The following is a 17,577-nucleotide window of genomic DNA, read 5'->3' on the forward strand; positions in this document are numbered from 1 at the left end:
GTAACTTTAGGAACAGTAGAAATTAATAGCGATTGTTCCCTAAAAGCTAAAATTGTTGTTTTCAGTCAATACTAAGCTGATTTTTAAATATAAAAGACTTTTAATAGCTAATAATTCTGTGGCAATTAAATTTATTTATTTCCTTTTTTATAATCATATTTCAGTATTTAAAACTTTATATATATTATTTCTTAGGAGTGTCTTATATACCTTCTTGCATGAGTAGATCAAGAAACTTTAAGGTGACAGCTGAGACCACATCCACTCCACCAGCAAAGGCCCCTCACTGCTCCAGCTTTGCCACCAGGATCCACCAACACCAGTTCAACATGGTAGATGATGCTGTGCTTGTGGTTGACAATGGCTCTGGCACGTGCAAGGCTGGCTTTGCGGGTCACGATGTACCCCATGCCACCTTCCCATCCATCGTGGGGCACCCCCGGTACCAGGGCGTCATGGTGGGCATGAGCCAGGACTCCTACGTGGGTGATGAGGCCCAGAGCAAGAGAGGCATCCTGACCCTCAAGTACCCCATCGAGCATGGCATCATCACCAACTGGGACGACATGAAGAAGATCTGGCACCACACCTTCTACAATGAGCTGCGTGTGGCCCCCGAAGAGCACCCCATCCTGCTGACTGAGGCCCCCCTGAACCCCAAGGCCAATCGTGAGAAAATGACCCAGATCATGTTCGAGGCCTTCAACACCCCAGCCATGTACTTGGCCATCGATGCTGTGTTGCCCCTGTACGCCTCTGGCTGCACCACTGGCATTGTGATGAGCTCTGGTGATGGGGCCACTCACATTGTGCCCACTTATGAAGGGTAGGCCCTCACCCATGCAATACTGAGTCTGAACATGGCTGGCCGGGAACTGACGGACTTCCTCATCAAGATCCTCACACAGCGTGGCTACAGCTTCAGCACCACAGCCCAGAGGGAAATCGTGCGTGACATCAAGGAGAAGCTCTGCTACGTCGCCCTGGACTTGGAGCAGGAGATGGCCACCACCGCCTCCAGCTCCTCCCTGGAGAAGAGCTACGAGCTGCCCGACGGTCAGGTCATCACCATCGGCAGCGAGCGCTTCTGCTGCCCCGAGGCTCTCTTCCAGCCCTCCTTCCTGGGCCTGGAAGCCTGTGGCATCCACGAGACTACCTTCAACTCCCTCATGAAGTGTGACATCGACATCCACAACAACCTCTGCTCCAACATAGTGCTGTCTGGTGGGACCACCATGTACCCTGGCTTCACCAACAGGATGCAGAAGGAGATCAATGCCCTGGCTCCCAGCACGGTGAAGGTCAAGGTCATTGCCCCCCCTGAGCGCCAGTACTCTGTGTGGATGGGCGGCTCCATCCTGGCCTCGCTGCCCATCTTCCAGCAGATGTGGATCAGCAAGGATGAGTATGATGAGTCTGGTCCCTCCATCATCCACCACAAGTGCTTCTAGGTGGACTGAGTTACCTCCCACTGTTTTTTTGACAAAACTGTACTTGGCGCACAATATAAGATGAGATTGGCATGGCTTTATTTGGTTTTGCTTCTTCTTTTCTTTCTTTTTTCTTTTTCTTCGTGCTTGACTCAGGATTTAAAAATTGGAATGTTGAAGGTGATAGCAATCAGTTGGATTGAGCATCCCCAAAGTTTTACAAAGTGGCTGATGACTTTATATACTTATATATATATAGTCTTTATGGCCTTTATCTCATTATGAAACTTAAAAGATTGTTAGGATCTATAATAATTTTTAGTTAAACTTTATCCTAGGAATTAAATTTAAAAGATTTCCTGAATAATACTTGCTTTTTCCATATTTATAACTTCCATACATAATAAAAAAGGTATATCAAGTATTAAATCATACACTAAAACAGTTGAAATTGTGAACAATATAGAAATAATGGCCACTGATTTAGATTCATGGAAGGTGTAATCATTTCCAGTGGTTCAAAATTTGCAATTTCCTATTACCAGGCATTAATGCCAAGATGATAGATTTCTTCTGTCTTGTGATCTCTATGTAATTGACTTCAGAATTTACAATCAAGGAGAGAATGGGGGTCATAGAGTCAACACAATGGCCGATTAAGAGAATCACCCCTTCCAGGATTGGACCTTTGTTGTTAGGGAACAAACAGTAACTTTCTACTTTACTTCACTTCAGGCTAGGAAATTGGTAAATATTATTAAAAATTATTTGATTCACTCTCATTAGTGGGTACTAGATATAACTGAATGGAAGTAGACAATACATAGTGATATATAACACTACCATAGTATATAATTTGTAGTAAAATTTAGGAATGCATTCCTCTTTCTGGTTGAGGTTAATTGATCTTGGCTCCTAGTAATTTAGAGTTTGCCCATTTTTCTGTTATTAATCCTTAAAAAAAAAAAACTTTACATGCACTGGGGGGCACTCACTCTTTAAGGAATTTGATGTGAAACATTTTTTAATGAGGAAGCCTTTGTAACATTAAAACTCACCTCCTCATTAATTCTTGGTAGATTTCAGATGTATGAGTTGTTTAGTTGAAACAAACAATGACAAAGTTAGATCTGTGAGTTCGTGTTTTTCTCCTACATTAGGCTAAGGCAAGTTGCTTTTCAATTCTTAGTTTGTGAGTAGCTAAGCTTAGGTTAAGAAGCTTGTTAACTTTTAATTATTTCCCAACTTTTCTTTTCCTGTACATGATTACTTTTTTGTTTTACAAATATGTGCCCTGACAGAAAAGACATCTGAAAATCAAATCAAGCAAATTATCTTCCAGTTTTGCATCTTCAAAACCTGCCTCAAGAACCAGGAATGAATAAGGAACATGATAGAGAGGACATGTCTGTGTATTCAGGGTGTTGTTGTGTGGAAAATTATGAGGACATGTGGCTCAAACAAGGAAAATTAGAGTGGGGAAATAATATAAAACTCATCACAAATGAGTTAACATTGAAAATGGGGTAATACCTTCCAATCTAACACATAATATACTTGATTGTGAAGGAAAAGATACATTGGGAGCCTCTGTCTCTGCAGTATTCCAGGCATCTCCTGAACACAAAGATCCCAGTGTTAAAAAGATTTTTCCATCTTACTCCAACCCTAAGTCCCCAAAATACACTTGCCAGGTGTCTTCAAAACTTAATTTCAATGAAAATAAATTAGACTATGAACCTGAAACTGACACTGAACCTGCTTTTCACCAAAAATGAGGAGAATTTTTATAATGATATAGAAAATAAAAAGTAAGGAACCCAGTAGCTGCATTTGAACTGAAAGATGACCAAGAGTTTGATATGCAAATGATACAAAATAGGAACCAAAATACCACTAACTGGAAATCAGCCATGGGACACACACACCTCAGTGTAATGATCCAAAAAACCTTTTGGGTTTGTGGCTTGCTCACTCCAGTGAGATGAAACACATGATTCAAAAAAAGAAAAAAATTCATGATATTTCTGCTGTTTGAAATACTTATAAGAAAACCAAACCAATACAAACAGGTTCCAGAAGCTGCTGCTTGCAGATAGCTGCGGTGCTAGTAATTCTAAAATCATGGACCCTGAATTAGAATATATGAGTTCTTCTCCTTCGAATCGTAACAGAACATCCAAAGTATATCTAAATGAAGAACTACAGCACTCTGTGGAAAAGTTTAAGTGTGATTTAGGCGGGTTACAAATAGAAAAAGAAAATTCAGCTTCAAAGAGAGGTGGAGGTTCATTTGCTTCCACTTTGGTTTTTCTCATTATCAATGATCTGGTCCATTCTGGTCCATATCTGGTCTGATTTTCCGTTTGTGAAAATAGCCTCTGTATTAAATGGGGTCATCTAAATATGTAATTGCATAGAAAAAGATGGTTTCTGCCATCTAAATAATACAAATTTGGTGAAATATTTTCCTATTTTTTGTTTCTTAATCAAGCTAAGTCCCTCTGTCATTCTTTCATATGAACAGGGAAAGTAATTTAGCTGGCTACCACGTGGCTTTCTGAGCCAGAATAAACACAAATGAAATTGCTTAAGAAATGTAATAAACTCATTTTCCCCCCAAATCTATCGGCTTAAATATAAATTGGATTTCTATGGAATGAGAAAAAAGTGGTGACTGAGAGAAGGCATAGAAACACATATTCTCACTAAACTAATCTGTTTGTTGTGCTTTAGTGAGTTCAGGCTTATCTGCTTTACTAAACAATTGGCGCTTAGAATTCCATCACGGCCACTTTGAGATGTTTCTAAAAATAAATACATGTGCTCCCACCTATTTTTTTTAACTTTTTTTTATTGGTTTATAATCATTTTATAATGTTGTGTCAATTTCCAGTGCAGAGCATAATTTTTCAGTTATAAATGAACATACATATATTCATTGTCGCATTCTTTTTCACGGTGAGCCACCACAAGATCTTGTATATATTTCCCTGTGCTCTACAGGATAATCTTGTTTATCTATTCTATATACACCTGCCAGTATCTACAAATTTCAAACTCCCAGCCTGTCCCTTCCCACCCCATCCCACCTGGCAACCACAAGTTTGTATTCTATGTCTATGAGTCTGTTCCTGTTCTGTATTTATGTTCATTTGTCTTTTTTCTTCTTTCTTTTTCTTTTTTCTTTAGATTCCACATATAAGCAATCTCATATGGCATTTTTTTTTCTCTTTCTGGCTTACTTCACTTAGAATGACATTCTCCAGGGACATCCATGTTGCTGCAGATGGCGTTATGTTGTCATTTTTATGGCTGAATAGTATTCCATTGTATAAATATACCACTTCTTCTTTATCCAGTCATATGCTGATGGACATTTAGGCTATTTCCATGTCTGGACTATTGTAAATAGTGCTGCTATGAACATTGGGGTGCAGCTGCCTTTTTGAAGTAGGGTTCCTTCTGGATATAAGCCCAGGAGTGGGATTCCTGGGTCATATGGTAAGTCTATTCCTAGTGTTTTGAGGAATCTCCGTACTGTTTTCCACAGTGGCTGCACCAAACTGCATCCCCACCAGCAGTGTAGGAGGGTTCCCTTTTCTCCACAGCCTCTCCAGTATTTGTCATTTGTGGACTTTTGAATGATGGCCATTCTGACTGGTGTGCCTTCAGGAACTTTGAAGTTGGTTAGTCAACACTCTTGTGATGAACTCTGGATATGTGGGCTGCAGAAAATTTGAACAGAAAATCCCAGTTACAACTTTTAACAAGTTCAAACCACCCATAAAAATTATGACTATATTTCAGTAATGGTCCCTTCTCTGGTTCACTTCTATTAAAGTAGAAATGCTGAGGAAGTGCACTATCTCCTCTTTGAATGCCTCTTCTTAGAGCTAGTTTTCCAGCTGGTCAAACAACACATGAAGAAATAACTACAAATCAGATATAATAATAGTCACTTTGACTGCATTGACTGTGATTAAAAACAGGAAACTATTTATTACATTTAAGAAAACACAAAATCATCTTTTTCTTTGTAAGTTGTAAGATTGAATTGTGACTATATAACCCAACCCTAAATTGGAGAAGATACAGCTGGTTTTCTGGTAAGTTGGCTCAGCTACCATATGGCACAACCGATGTTTACAATCTATAGTCCTTTGTTTAGAAAGGAGACACTCTGAATGCATTAGATAAAATGTTCTGAGTGTAGGTTTGAACAGGTTTGGTGTGTGTTTTCTCTCTCCAATCCACTTTCACTTTGAACCTGACTTCTCCAGATAGCGAGTCTTCCTTCAGGTCCTCCTCAGCCTTCCTGCCGTCATGCTTTTACTGTCTTGCATCCCAGCCCCTCAGAGGTTTTCTCTCAGCGGAGTGATGGGATTCAGCCTGTAAACCAAAGCACGTTATTGAGTAGAAGCATGCAGACTTGGCAGCTGTCCATCAGAAAGCCTAGAGTCATGGCATTCACAGTGGGGATTTCATCTTTACTTAAACAGAGAGGAGTGCAGTTTCTGCTTGTCTGTAGAGAAATTACTTGTCTCAGTAAACACGGGGATGAAGAGGAGAGAAACTGACTATGGCTTCCAGTTTTAGGGGCAGATGGAGATGCATGGACCAATTTCAGATTGTGGAGCTTGGAGTTAAATGTCCTCTTTGGCACCCCGTTGAGTAGAAACTTCTTTTTCTGCCTCTGAAAGACACATTAGACCTCAGAAGATATCTATGACCCCGAGGCATTGCCATATTTCCAATGAGATTTTAACTTACACTGACCATCTGAAAAGATTCCTTTACAATGACCTTTCCAGCTGCTCAGCTGCTCAAAACATAGATGAGTCACTTTACTAACAAGAGTATTTCCTTAACAGCATGGATTGCATGGAAAGGGTGGAGGGAGGTGGCGATGAAAAAAGAAACTTGATTGTTTCTGTTTGAAATAACTGTCTGATTAAAACAACAGCAACAATAACACCACCAACAAAGAGGAAAGCATCCTCTACCACTAAAACAACACAGCAGGTTTCACTTTGGATGGACCATTTCCTTTGAAATGAAAAAAAAAAAAATGAAGCAGTGACACCTTGGGTGTCCGTAGCTCAACATGCACCCAATCTATAACTTCTGATTACTCAGAAATTCACAGAAAGTAAACCCAGATAAGATTAAGAAAGGCCCCAGGGTCTAACAAGTGGGAGAACATTTATTTATACCAAATAGTTGACTGAATAATGAATAACTATTAGCTTAAATTGCAATAAACACTTATTTAACTGGCATCTAACAATTGCATTTTTCTTTTATATCCTCCTGGGCAGCCTCTTCAGAGTATCTCATAAAAGGATGACTATGAGTCCTATATCTGAAAAGCAGATTTTTTTTTTTTTTAGAAATTTTCTGATCATTTCTTTTGTTGTCTAAGATGATGCTTGTTAAAATAGAAGAACAGACATTCACAAAAATATTTTCCCCTGTTTGGGCAAAAGTAAAGGTTTGCTTTATCTAGAAATATTTAAGTCTTTTAAAATAAAGTGATATTTTTAGACACAGAAGACCAGGTTCTAACTCAGAATTAAGTTTCCCAATCAGTGATCACCTTCACCGTCCTCTCCACCTGTGTCCTCTGGGGGTATCTGTGTTGATATTAAGGTTTAACAGGTTACATCAGTTGACACATTTAATTTTTTTTTTTTTAGAATAGCCCATTAAAGAATAAATTTGTACTCAGAAAACCACCTGGGAGTTTTAGGAAGCAAATCTTTAAAAGATGGACAGGACTTTCTAGAACTGAATTTTTTTATATATACAAGAGCAGGACAGGGCAAAAGGACGTGTTTGGAGAGAAATGCATTATAAAGGGGATATTCATGAGCAGGGCTTAGGGTGTTAGCTTTATGGAGAGAAGACAGAACCTGTAGGGAGGTTTATTTTTATCTTGTAGTTTTATCTAAGGTAACAGTTTGCAGTATTGCTCTGGAATCTTTCTCCCTAAATTATTCTCTCTTCCTTCCATCCAATTCAGGGAAGAGGTATGAAAAAGCAGAAAGTAGGAAGAGCTTCCTCATCTTTTGAGCTTTTTAATTATTAGCTTATCTGTTTGATTTTCAAAAGCCCCACAGAGGAGAGAGCAATGGCAGATTGGACAAAATACTTGACCCAAAGCAGCAGGCAGAGTGGGACTGAGCCCCGTACCACTACAGGGATGTGTCAGTCTGGAGGGAGAAAGCAAGACTGCACGCACAGGCCCCGGTGTGGTAGTGGCTGGGGCCTCGGCCGGCACCAGGAATGGTGAGCCAGGGCAGGATCTCTGAGTGGACACGGCTATGTGGGTGTCTGAGGAGATGGGATTCATAGATCAGCTCAGAGGGGAGGTCCAGGCCCCGCTGTGCGGACAGCACGGGTGAGCCAGCGGGTTAGAAGGGCGCATGCGCATTAGCGCCGAGGAGGTCCCAGCGGCTACCTGTATGGGCGAGTGCTTGAGGATCAGAGAGTTCCCACTCCTGAATCCCAAGCCACCCTCCAAGGCCCCAAAAGGAGACAGAAAACTATGAATGGGACTGAGCTTAAGTTTCCCACTACCTTTGTGGGTAAGGTGAGTCTCGATAAAAATTAAATTGAGTTTCATGCTGCACAGGATTGTCTGCTTGTTGCTTAATTGAATTTGTGGGCTGAGCATCACCCCTGTTAATAGGGTCAGAAAGCACAAGAACTCTAATTTTGGATTGAGGATACAAGGAGTGGGGTTGACAAGGGAGAACTGGAAAGGAAAAAGATCATCCTTCCATAAAGTGCTAGGTACCGGAACCATCCTATCCTGGTACTCTGGGGCCAGCAGACCCCGTGAGCTGGCTGCATAGGAGACTGAAAAAAATTGAGCAGTCATTGCTTCAGTCAGTGCTGGAAGGCTGAGCCTTGCCCTGAAGGCACCAAATGAATGTAATTCCTTGAAAACCAGCTGGGTGGCATTGAGACCACCGAGACTGTCACAGCCGGAGACTAGCAATGACAAGCAGACTGTGGGGCCAACTTCCATTGTCCACTGTGCTGCAGCAGGATGCAAAGGAAGTGGGTATTTGAGACACCAAATCTCTGCAGGCTTGGGTGTGGAAGGCTGTAAAATCTTTTTAGTTTGTGTAAACTGCCATGATTCTGGGAAAAAAAAATAAACAGGGAAATGAGGCACATCAATAGGGAGAAACTGGACTTCTTTTTATAAGGCGGGTGATGATTGAGTTATTGATAGGAAATACAAATATGTTCATATCTACACTCAGATTTTGTGGAGCAATTCATATAGAAATCATTTATATAAATTGGTGTCTTCAGATAAATCTGTTTCACATTGCGGTTCTGATTCCTGGAATGTCAGGGGACTTACTGGGGCCAGCTGGTCTTCAGTTACTTCATGGAAAAGATACAAGTTGAGTTCATTTCAAAGTTGTTTGGTTTCTTGAGCCAAGTAGAAGATTCTGGGTTAAGAGTACTAGGTTGGAGTCTGGGCTCCAACTTTTAGGAGTCAGATAATCTTGGGCAGACGTGCCTAACCGTTTCCTCACATGTAAAATAGAGATGACAGCACAGCATGGTGATATGGAAGGAGATGGTGAGTCCAGGTTGACATTTTGATCCCTAGGGATGTATGATGGATGTACAGAGGAGGAAATCATTAATTCTTCCTTAGGGATGGAATTAGAGTAAGTGACGGCTGACCTTGGGACTAGAGGTTGAGTAGAATTTCACTGGTAACAACAATCAAAAAGGCAGTCCCTACATGAGTAACTGTTTAAGCACAGCAACAGAGATATAAATGAGACTGTGCCAAGTGCACTAAAATAGTCCTGCATCAGCGCCCACCCATATGTCCTTGGCATTCACCATTTTGGTAGCATGCGTTCAGCTGGAAGCACCTGTAACTCTGCCAGAGACGTTCTATCTATTCATGCACGATGCAGGCTAAAAATGCTAGGGAGCAAATGCATCCAGGAGAAGCTCTTGGCCAGTGGCAAACTGACTGGAAAATATGATACCCCTTGAAAGTATTTGGGGTTGGTCACTGAATAAAGGGGAAGAGTGTATCTCACTGTATCCCACGGTTCCCCAGTGAGATTGGTCAGTATTTGTGCTCATTCTAAAACCTACTTATACTGCATACCTTATAGTTTCTCTTCTTTCCTGTCTTCCTTTCCTGAATGTTTATGGTGCTGCACGGGGACATCTCCCAAATAACCAAGCAATTGCATGCAAATCCCTGCCCCTGGATTTGCTTCTGGGGAAAGAACCTTAAGATAGAGTCACTTGTTGGGAATACAGGGCGTATGGAAATTGGAAGTAGGAGCTGATGAGGACGCTGTTGTTTGGAGGCATATAGTAAAATCCAGTAGAATATGGTAAGTTTGTGATTAATATAGAAAATAAAGAGTCTTTGAAAGTCTAAGCAGAGGGAAAACTGAGAAGAAAGCAGAAGCAATATTTTATATCCATTTTTTAAAAAAGAAAATTTTTAGAGCAGTCAATTCACAACAAAATTGAGAGGAATGGAAAGAGAGTTTCCTCAGACCCTCTGCCACCACATACGCAAAGCCTCTCTCATTATCTACATCACTTATCAAAATGGTACCTTTACGAGCAAGGATGAAGCTTGCTCTCACAGTTTCCTTCAACATCACCATGCAGTGCTGTCATCTCTGTGTTACGTCATAACCACCCAAAGTCCATAGATTACATTTGAGTGCATTCTTGGTCTTGTATATTTTACAGGTTTGGACAAATGTACAATGGCATATAGCCATCATTATAATATCATCCAGAGTGCTAAAAATGCCCTAAAAATCCTCTGTCCTCTGCTTCTTTATCTTTCCCCATCAACCCCCGACAACCGCTGATTTAATTGTCTCCATAGTTTTGCCTCTTCCAGAATGTTCTGTAGTTAGACTCTACAGCATGTAGCCCTTCAGACTGGCTTCTTTTACTTAGAGATATGCATTTAAGTTTCCCTTATGCCTTTTCATGACTTGACAGCTCATTTATTAGGGCTTACTAATACTCCACCATCAGGAAGTACCTTAATTTATTCTTCACCTACTGAAGGGCATCTTGGTTGCCTCAAAGTTTTGCCAATTATAAACAGAGCTGCTATCAACATTTGAGTGCAGGTTTTTGTGTGGACATGTTTTCAACTCCTTTGGGTAAATACCTAGGAGTGTGAGTGCTGGATCATATGCTAAGAGTATATTTGGTTTTGTAGGAAATCATCAAACTGCGTTCCAAAAGGGCTGTACCATTTTGCATTCTCACCAGCAATATTTGAATATTCTTGTTATTGCACACCCTCACTAGCATTTGGTACTGTCAGTGCCCTAGATTTTGGCCATTCTCATAGATGCCCAGTGGTGTCTCACTGCTTTAATTTGCATTTCCCTGATGATATATGATATGGATCATCTTTTCTTATGCTTATTTGAAATCTATGTATCTTCTTGGTTATATGTTTATTAGGATCTTTGGTGTTTATTTTTTATTCTTAGAATTAATTTTAATTGGAGTTATGTTAAATATATAAATAAATTTGGACATTTTCACAGCATAAATATTTTTATCTAGGGGCATGTCTTTTTCAAAAATTGTGTTTGTGTCTTTAACAAATCTTACCAATTATATTTTTTTAAACATTTTTCATTGATTTATAATCATTTTACAATGTTGTGTCAAATTCCAGTGTACAGCACAATTTTTCAGTTATACATGAACATATATATACTCATTGTCACATTTTTTTCTGTGTGAGCTACCATAAGATCTTGTATACATTTCCCTGTGCTATACAGTATAATCTTGTTTATCTATTCTACAATTTTGAAATCCCGGTCTGTCCCTTCCCACCCCCTGCCCCCTTGAGGCTTATTGATTTTAAAGATCCTTTCAAATAACTGGCTTTTGGCTTTGTTACTTTCCTCTATTTAGTTCCTGTTTTTAATTTTATTGATTTCAATCATAATTCTTATTTATTTTCTTCTGCCTAGCTTGACTTAATTTTCTCTTCTTTTCCAAGTGGAAACTTAGATTACTGATTTTAGGCCTTTTGGTTTTTTTTAATACATACATTCAATACTGAAAATTTTCCTCTAAGCACTATTTTCACTGTATTTCATAAATTTTGATAAGTTGCACTTTCATTTAGTTCAAAATATTTAAAATTTTTTCTTGATATATCTTCTTTGACCCATGTGTTACGTTTAAGAGAATATTGTTTAATCTCTGTGTATTTTGAGATTTTTCAATTATTGTTCTGTTATTGATTTCTAGTTTAATTTTATTGTGGTATGAGAGTGGTCATTGTATGATTTCAATTCTTTTAAATTTGTAAAGATGTGTTTATGGCTCAAAACGTGGTCTGTCTTGAATACTCCATATGACTTGAGAAAAATGTGTATTCTGCTGTTATTGGCTGAAGTAATCTATAGGTGTCAATTACCCAGTTTATTGATGATGGTGTTGAGTTCAACTATGTCCTTACTAATTTTCTGCCTACTAGATATGTCCATTTCTGGAAAAGGCTGAGGTCTTCAACTGATGCTGAAGTCTGCTGTTGAAGTCCTCAGCTATGCTAGTGCATTCATTTCTCCTTGCAGTTTTATCAGTTTTTGCCTCATGTAGTTTAACACTCTGTTCTTAGGTGCTCGTATGTTAAAAATTGTTATGTATTTTTGGAGAATTGACTTATCATTACGTAGTTCCCTTCTTTATCCCTGATAATTTTCCTTACATTTTATTCTGTCAGAAATTAGTCTAGCTACTGCTTTATTTTGATTAATATTAGGATGATGTATTTTTCTTCATCCATTTACGTTTAATCAATATATGTTTTTATATTTAAAGTGGATTTCTTATATAAAAATGTAGTTGGGTTTTATTTTTTGATCCATACTGACAATCTCTGTCTTTTGACTGGTACATTTAGACCACTGATGTTTAAAGTAATCATTGACATGGTTGGGATTAATAGCTACCATCTTTGCTATTGTTTTTTATATGTTGCCCTGGTTTTTTTGTCACTATTTTTGTCTTCCACTCTTTTTCTGCCTTTTGTGGTTTTATTTGAACATTTAATGATTCTATTTTTCCTCCTGTTTTAGCATATCAATTATACCTCTTTTTTCCACCTTTTGGAAAACAAATACTGCCAACTTTAAAGTGAAAGTAGTTGGAGAAAGCATTATACTAGGGAAAATGAATGAATCTAAAGTAAAACTTTGGTAAGTAATAATGAAGCCCAAATTTGTGCACCAATAGAGAATTTGCAGTCTGTTGGATTCATTAATTGGATATAAAGTTCAGAGTGGCAGAGTGCACGGTCATTGAAACCAACATTTTTGGCTTTGAAAGTGATAGGTGATGAAGCAATCTACAAAGATAGGTAATGATGGGAGAAGATACTGAATTTGTAGTGCTTGTTGAAGATTCAGATGGCAATATTTAACTTTTCAATTTAACAAACATTTGTTGAACTTATTTTGAACCAGGCAATGACTGGCTCCTAGGACCAAGAAGTCCCAGCCTCTGCCCTCACAAAACTAAACTGTGTAGTGGAAAGGTGTAATTGTGATGTAGACTGAGAAGGCCATTTATCTACAGGTACAAGAGTAAACTGATGGGCTGCTGTCTTTATCTAGCAGAAAGAATATTCTACTACTTTTATAAAATAATGTCTCTAAGTTGGTGAAATTTCTTTTCATTGGTAAACAGTTCTTTGGATTCAGAAAGAATGGATTGCAGTATTTTATCCCTGAAAGTTTCATATTAATACACCTTTTACAAAGAGGGAAGAAGAGGTGCATAGTCAGAATTATAATTTCCCTGTTTAGGTTGATGTAGAAAAAAAACTCATAGGACACTGTGACTTGCTATGCATTAACGGATTCTTCTCTGCTGAGTTAGTAGCATTTCAGTGGCAGAGAAAATAAAAAGAAGTATATTTTCTTCTCTTGATGTTATCTGCCTTGTTTGTAAGCAGTAAAATTTTTTTTGGCTTCCTAGGGAAGAAACAATGGCTGAATTTTATTTTGAAACCCAAGGAAAAACAATAAAAAATGTTTTAGGCATTGTTTAATTCTTTCTTTCTTTTCTTTTTTGTTTCTTTTTTCTTTTTTGCAATATTTCAATAAAATTTAGTTATCAGGTTTTTTTTTCCCCCTAAAGGAATGCAGCATGGGGTGTCGCCAGGACAGAATACCAACTTTTCTCAGTTTGATGTATAGTTCTTATGAGAGTTTATTTGTGTAATTGAAATAATAGCATTTTTGAATTATTCATCTTTTTGAATACCTAGGCTTTTTGTGCCCCAACTTATGATAACTCAAGAGATATGGGATGTCTGCCAATGTGAATTACATAATCTCATAGCCTTTCCCATTGTGGTAGAAGTTTTTTAAAAAAATTATTGTGACTGTAATTTATCTTAAATTATTCATTCCAAATTTTGCACATGCTTACAAACTTCACTCAAAACCAAGTGACCTTTTCCAGGATATTTATAGAGCTATGACAATTTACCATATATCACTTCTTAATTTATAATATTTGCTATTCCTTCAGTCCATCAACCAATTAATCAAGAAGTATTTGTAGAGTTTCTATTTAGAGTAACAGATCTTTAGGCCTCAAGCTCAGGCCTGCCAAGGGAATCATTCACATGGCAACAAAAACTCTGATTTATCTGCACTTTCCACAAATCTCCCAGCAGGTTGCTGCTTGCCTGCCTTTGGGGAGCAGGCGCAGCTATCATGAAGCCCCTGAACAGTTTACACTGGCAAACGGACACCTTCCAAAGAACCTGATGGGGTCTTACCCTTGGCAGCTGGGGAACTTGTAGGATTTGAAACCCTGAAAGCTTTGTCCCTTCTCTGCATTTCTCCTTCCTCTTTAAGGAGAAAAATCTCGACCTTAACCACATTAAAATAGATGTGTATTTTTTTGTGTGTGGTGGTGCCTTTCTGAGAATCACATCTTCATCTTCCATGGGACAATACATAACCCACCTTTCCCAAAACTCTACGTAGAAACACTAGAGAGACAGTGGATTAGAAAGCCCTGAACTCTGGATGTCTCAAAGCCCAGGAGCACTCAGGACTGCAGTGCTTCTCAAACTTTCGGTGTCAGGGACTCTTAACAGTGTTACAGAATCATGGGCGACCCCAAAGACTTTTTTTTTTTTTAATGTAGATCATATCTATCTATATTTATCTTATTAGAAAGAAAGCTAAAGACTTTTTGAAATTTTAACCATTAATATATTCTAAATGACAAGAGTAATCCCATTATCAGCTGCCCTAGATGCCAAAAGAAGTGTATGAACAAGGAATGTCATGTCTGCCGCATGGGGTAAAGTATGAGATGGCAGAAGGTGGGCCATGAGATTTAGCAATCTGGGGGTCGTTTGTGACCTTAATAAGAGCAGTTTTAGTGAAATGGTGGGAGTGAAGGTCTGGTCACAGTGAGTTTATGAGAGATTAGGAGAGAAACAGGAGAGACTGAGTCAAAACCATCCCTTCCAGGGGTTCTGTTTCAAAGACAAGAAGAAATAGAGTAACAACTAATGGGAAGGGAGAGTACAGTAAAATATACATTTTTTTGTTTGTTTCAATTTTGCTTTTCAAGATGAGAGAATTAATGTCATGCTTATGTGCTGACGAAGATGGTTTTGTAAGGAGAAAAAAGTTGGCAATGTAGGAGAGACTGGGAAAATGCATGGACTGATGTCTTCAGTGTGCAACAGCGTTTGGGATTGAGTACCCATGTGGAAGGATTGGCTCTAGAAAGACCAAAGAAACTCCATCTTTCCAAGCAGCCAGGCAGGCCGAGTGAGCACAGATGCCGGTGCGGGGAGGAAAGGCAGCACTGGGAGTTGAAGCAGGTTCTCTTCTGAGCCCTTTGCATCTCACGATGGGCAGGCTGGTGTGGGAGAGGCACCTAAGAGTGGGGGCTGGGAATAAGCCAGAACAGCGCTTCTCAAAGGGGGACTCCCAGACCAGCAGCAAGAGTGTCACCTGGGAACTTGTTAGAAATGCAGATTCCCAGGACTTCCTTCAGACCCACTTCAGACCTGACTTCGGGGGCCGAGCCCAGCCGGTCCTCCAGGGGTCCTGACGCATGCTGGGGCTTCCGAGCTGCTGCATGGGGAGTTACTGTATGATTTTGGGGGTCACTCTATCTACCTCAAATGTTAAGAACATGCAAAGTGAGACGAGTCAGCTAACATACAGTAGGTTTTTCTCAGACAAAATCAGATATTTTTTATTGGATAGGCAAAGAGTGGGATGTGCAGGTTGTGGTCATTATTTGATAAAATATTAAATGAAAAGTCTGTAAAAAAAATAAAGTTGCTATGGGCTGAGATGTGTCCCCCCTACCCTGCACCAACATACATGTTTAAATTCCTAACTCTCAACGCCTCAGCATGTGACTATATTTGGACACAGGGCCTTTAAAGAGGTAATTAGGTTATAGGAGTTCATTAGTGTGGGACCTAATCCAATATTACTGGTGTTCTTAGAACAAGAGAAAGCCAGGAGACAGAGACACATAAAGGGAAGGAAGATCATGTGAGAACATGGGAACGATCAGCCATCTATAAACCAAAGGAGAGGCCTCAGGAAGCCCCAGCCCTGCCAACACCTCTATCATCCACTTCCAGCCTCCAGAAATTTGAGACAATACATCTTCGCTGTTTAAACCACCCAGTCCGTGGTACTTTGCCCTGGCTGCCCAGATAAATGAGCACAAAGATGTCAGGAAAACATTTTATTTTGTAAATACTTAAGGTAAAAAGGGCCAACATTATGCACTGGATCAGTACCTTAGCCAACTGACTTCCTCTAAGTAACTTTATTCCTTTGTGCAAAGGGGAACCAGAATAGCATCTTCCTCAAAGGGCTGCTGTGGAGACAAAGTGAGGTAATTAATGCAAAGTACCTCACCCACAAAGTCCTCCAGCATCTCAGCCTCAAAGGGCTGGCAGCACCTGGAAGGAGCTTGCGTGAGTGGCCGGGACTCTTCTCCTGGCAAATCCTCAGCTAGAACCCAGATTGCGAGGGGTGTCCCCGAGCCTGGTGGCGCTGCCCTTTTATTCTTCCCCAGGATTGATTTCTGAAGCAGTCCTCAAGGCCACAAGGCAGGGCTGGGACTGCAGGATAGCTTTTCTGTGTTGACACAGCAGGCCAGGCCCTGTCTGGCTTATAAACTGGTGCAATGTTATTTCCAGGTCTTTTATAAAAGTGAGACAGGAAAATCATTCTAACAGGGCTGTTGGATTTTCTCCCGTGCTGTTTTGTTTGTGGGGCTGTGGAGGCAGGGAAGGGGGACAGAGAGTTGACTGGGATCAATTCCTTTCTTCTCTCAATTTAGTATTTGGTCATTTCAAAGTGTCATCACTGAGCAATTACTATTTAATTGGCAATATGATAGTTTCTTATATAAGACTGAGCCTGGGCGTGGGGTGGTATTTTGTGTGGTTATCACGTCCAAGTGCTGTGCTTTGTTATATTTTTCCTCCACAAGCAGTTATTTCCCTAAGTCAAATTATATCCCCCCTTTAAGGATCATTTTGACTGTGTACCTACAACATCCTTTTCAGAAAGCACTAATTATTATTGACAGGGGTTCTAGGCAGACATATTCCCCCTGTTCTGGGCAGTTAAATAGCCTCCCATCCCAGTTAATTTGCATTCATCTGTCACTGAACCAGCATCCTTGATTTGTGTTTAAACTACAATAAAAATTAACTGTAGAAAGTCTTACTTTACCCAAAAGCCAATACTTCTATGATTTTAAAGCCTTTTAAAAATTCTGCAAATATGCTGTTTGTAGATTTCAGACTATGCTTAGGGTCACTCAGTGTGAAGTAACCATCTGTAAATGGCTTATTCGACCATTAAAGAAAGAAACAAATTGGTGGATTATGGTTGATTCAGTACTGCATGTCTAAGAGCTTTGTCCCCTTACCAGAGTTTTAGTATTTTTCTTTCGGTTGCATGCACCTTGGTTTAATAAGCATCTCAATCCAGTATCTTCTATATTTGTTAAGCACTTTTTTCAAGGTAATTTTGGACTTTCCATTTTATGTATGGTGTTTCCTGTCATGAGTAATATA

General features: G+C 39.5%; 1 pseudogene; it reads left to right on the plus strand.

The window, feature by feature from the left end:
• The first annotated feature begins 212 nt into the window (after positions 1 to 212).
• LOC135322445 (actin, cytoplasmic 1-like) lies at positions 213 to 1,466 on the plus strand (annotated as a pseudogene).
• Positions 1,467 to 17,577: the final 16,111 nt, after the last annotated feature.

This window comes from Camelus dromedarius, chromosome 11, assembly GCF_036321535.1.
Source record: "Camelus dromedarius isolate mCamDro1 chromosome 11, mCamDro1.pat, whole genome shotgun sequence".
NCBI classification, from domain to species: Eukaryota; Metazoa; Chordata; class Mammalia; order Artiodactyla; family Camelidae; genus Camelus; species Camelus dromedarius.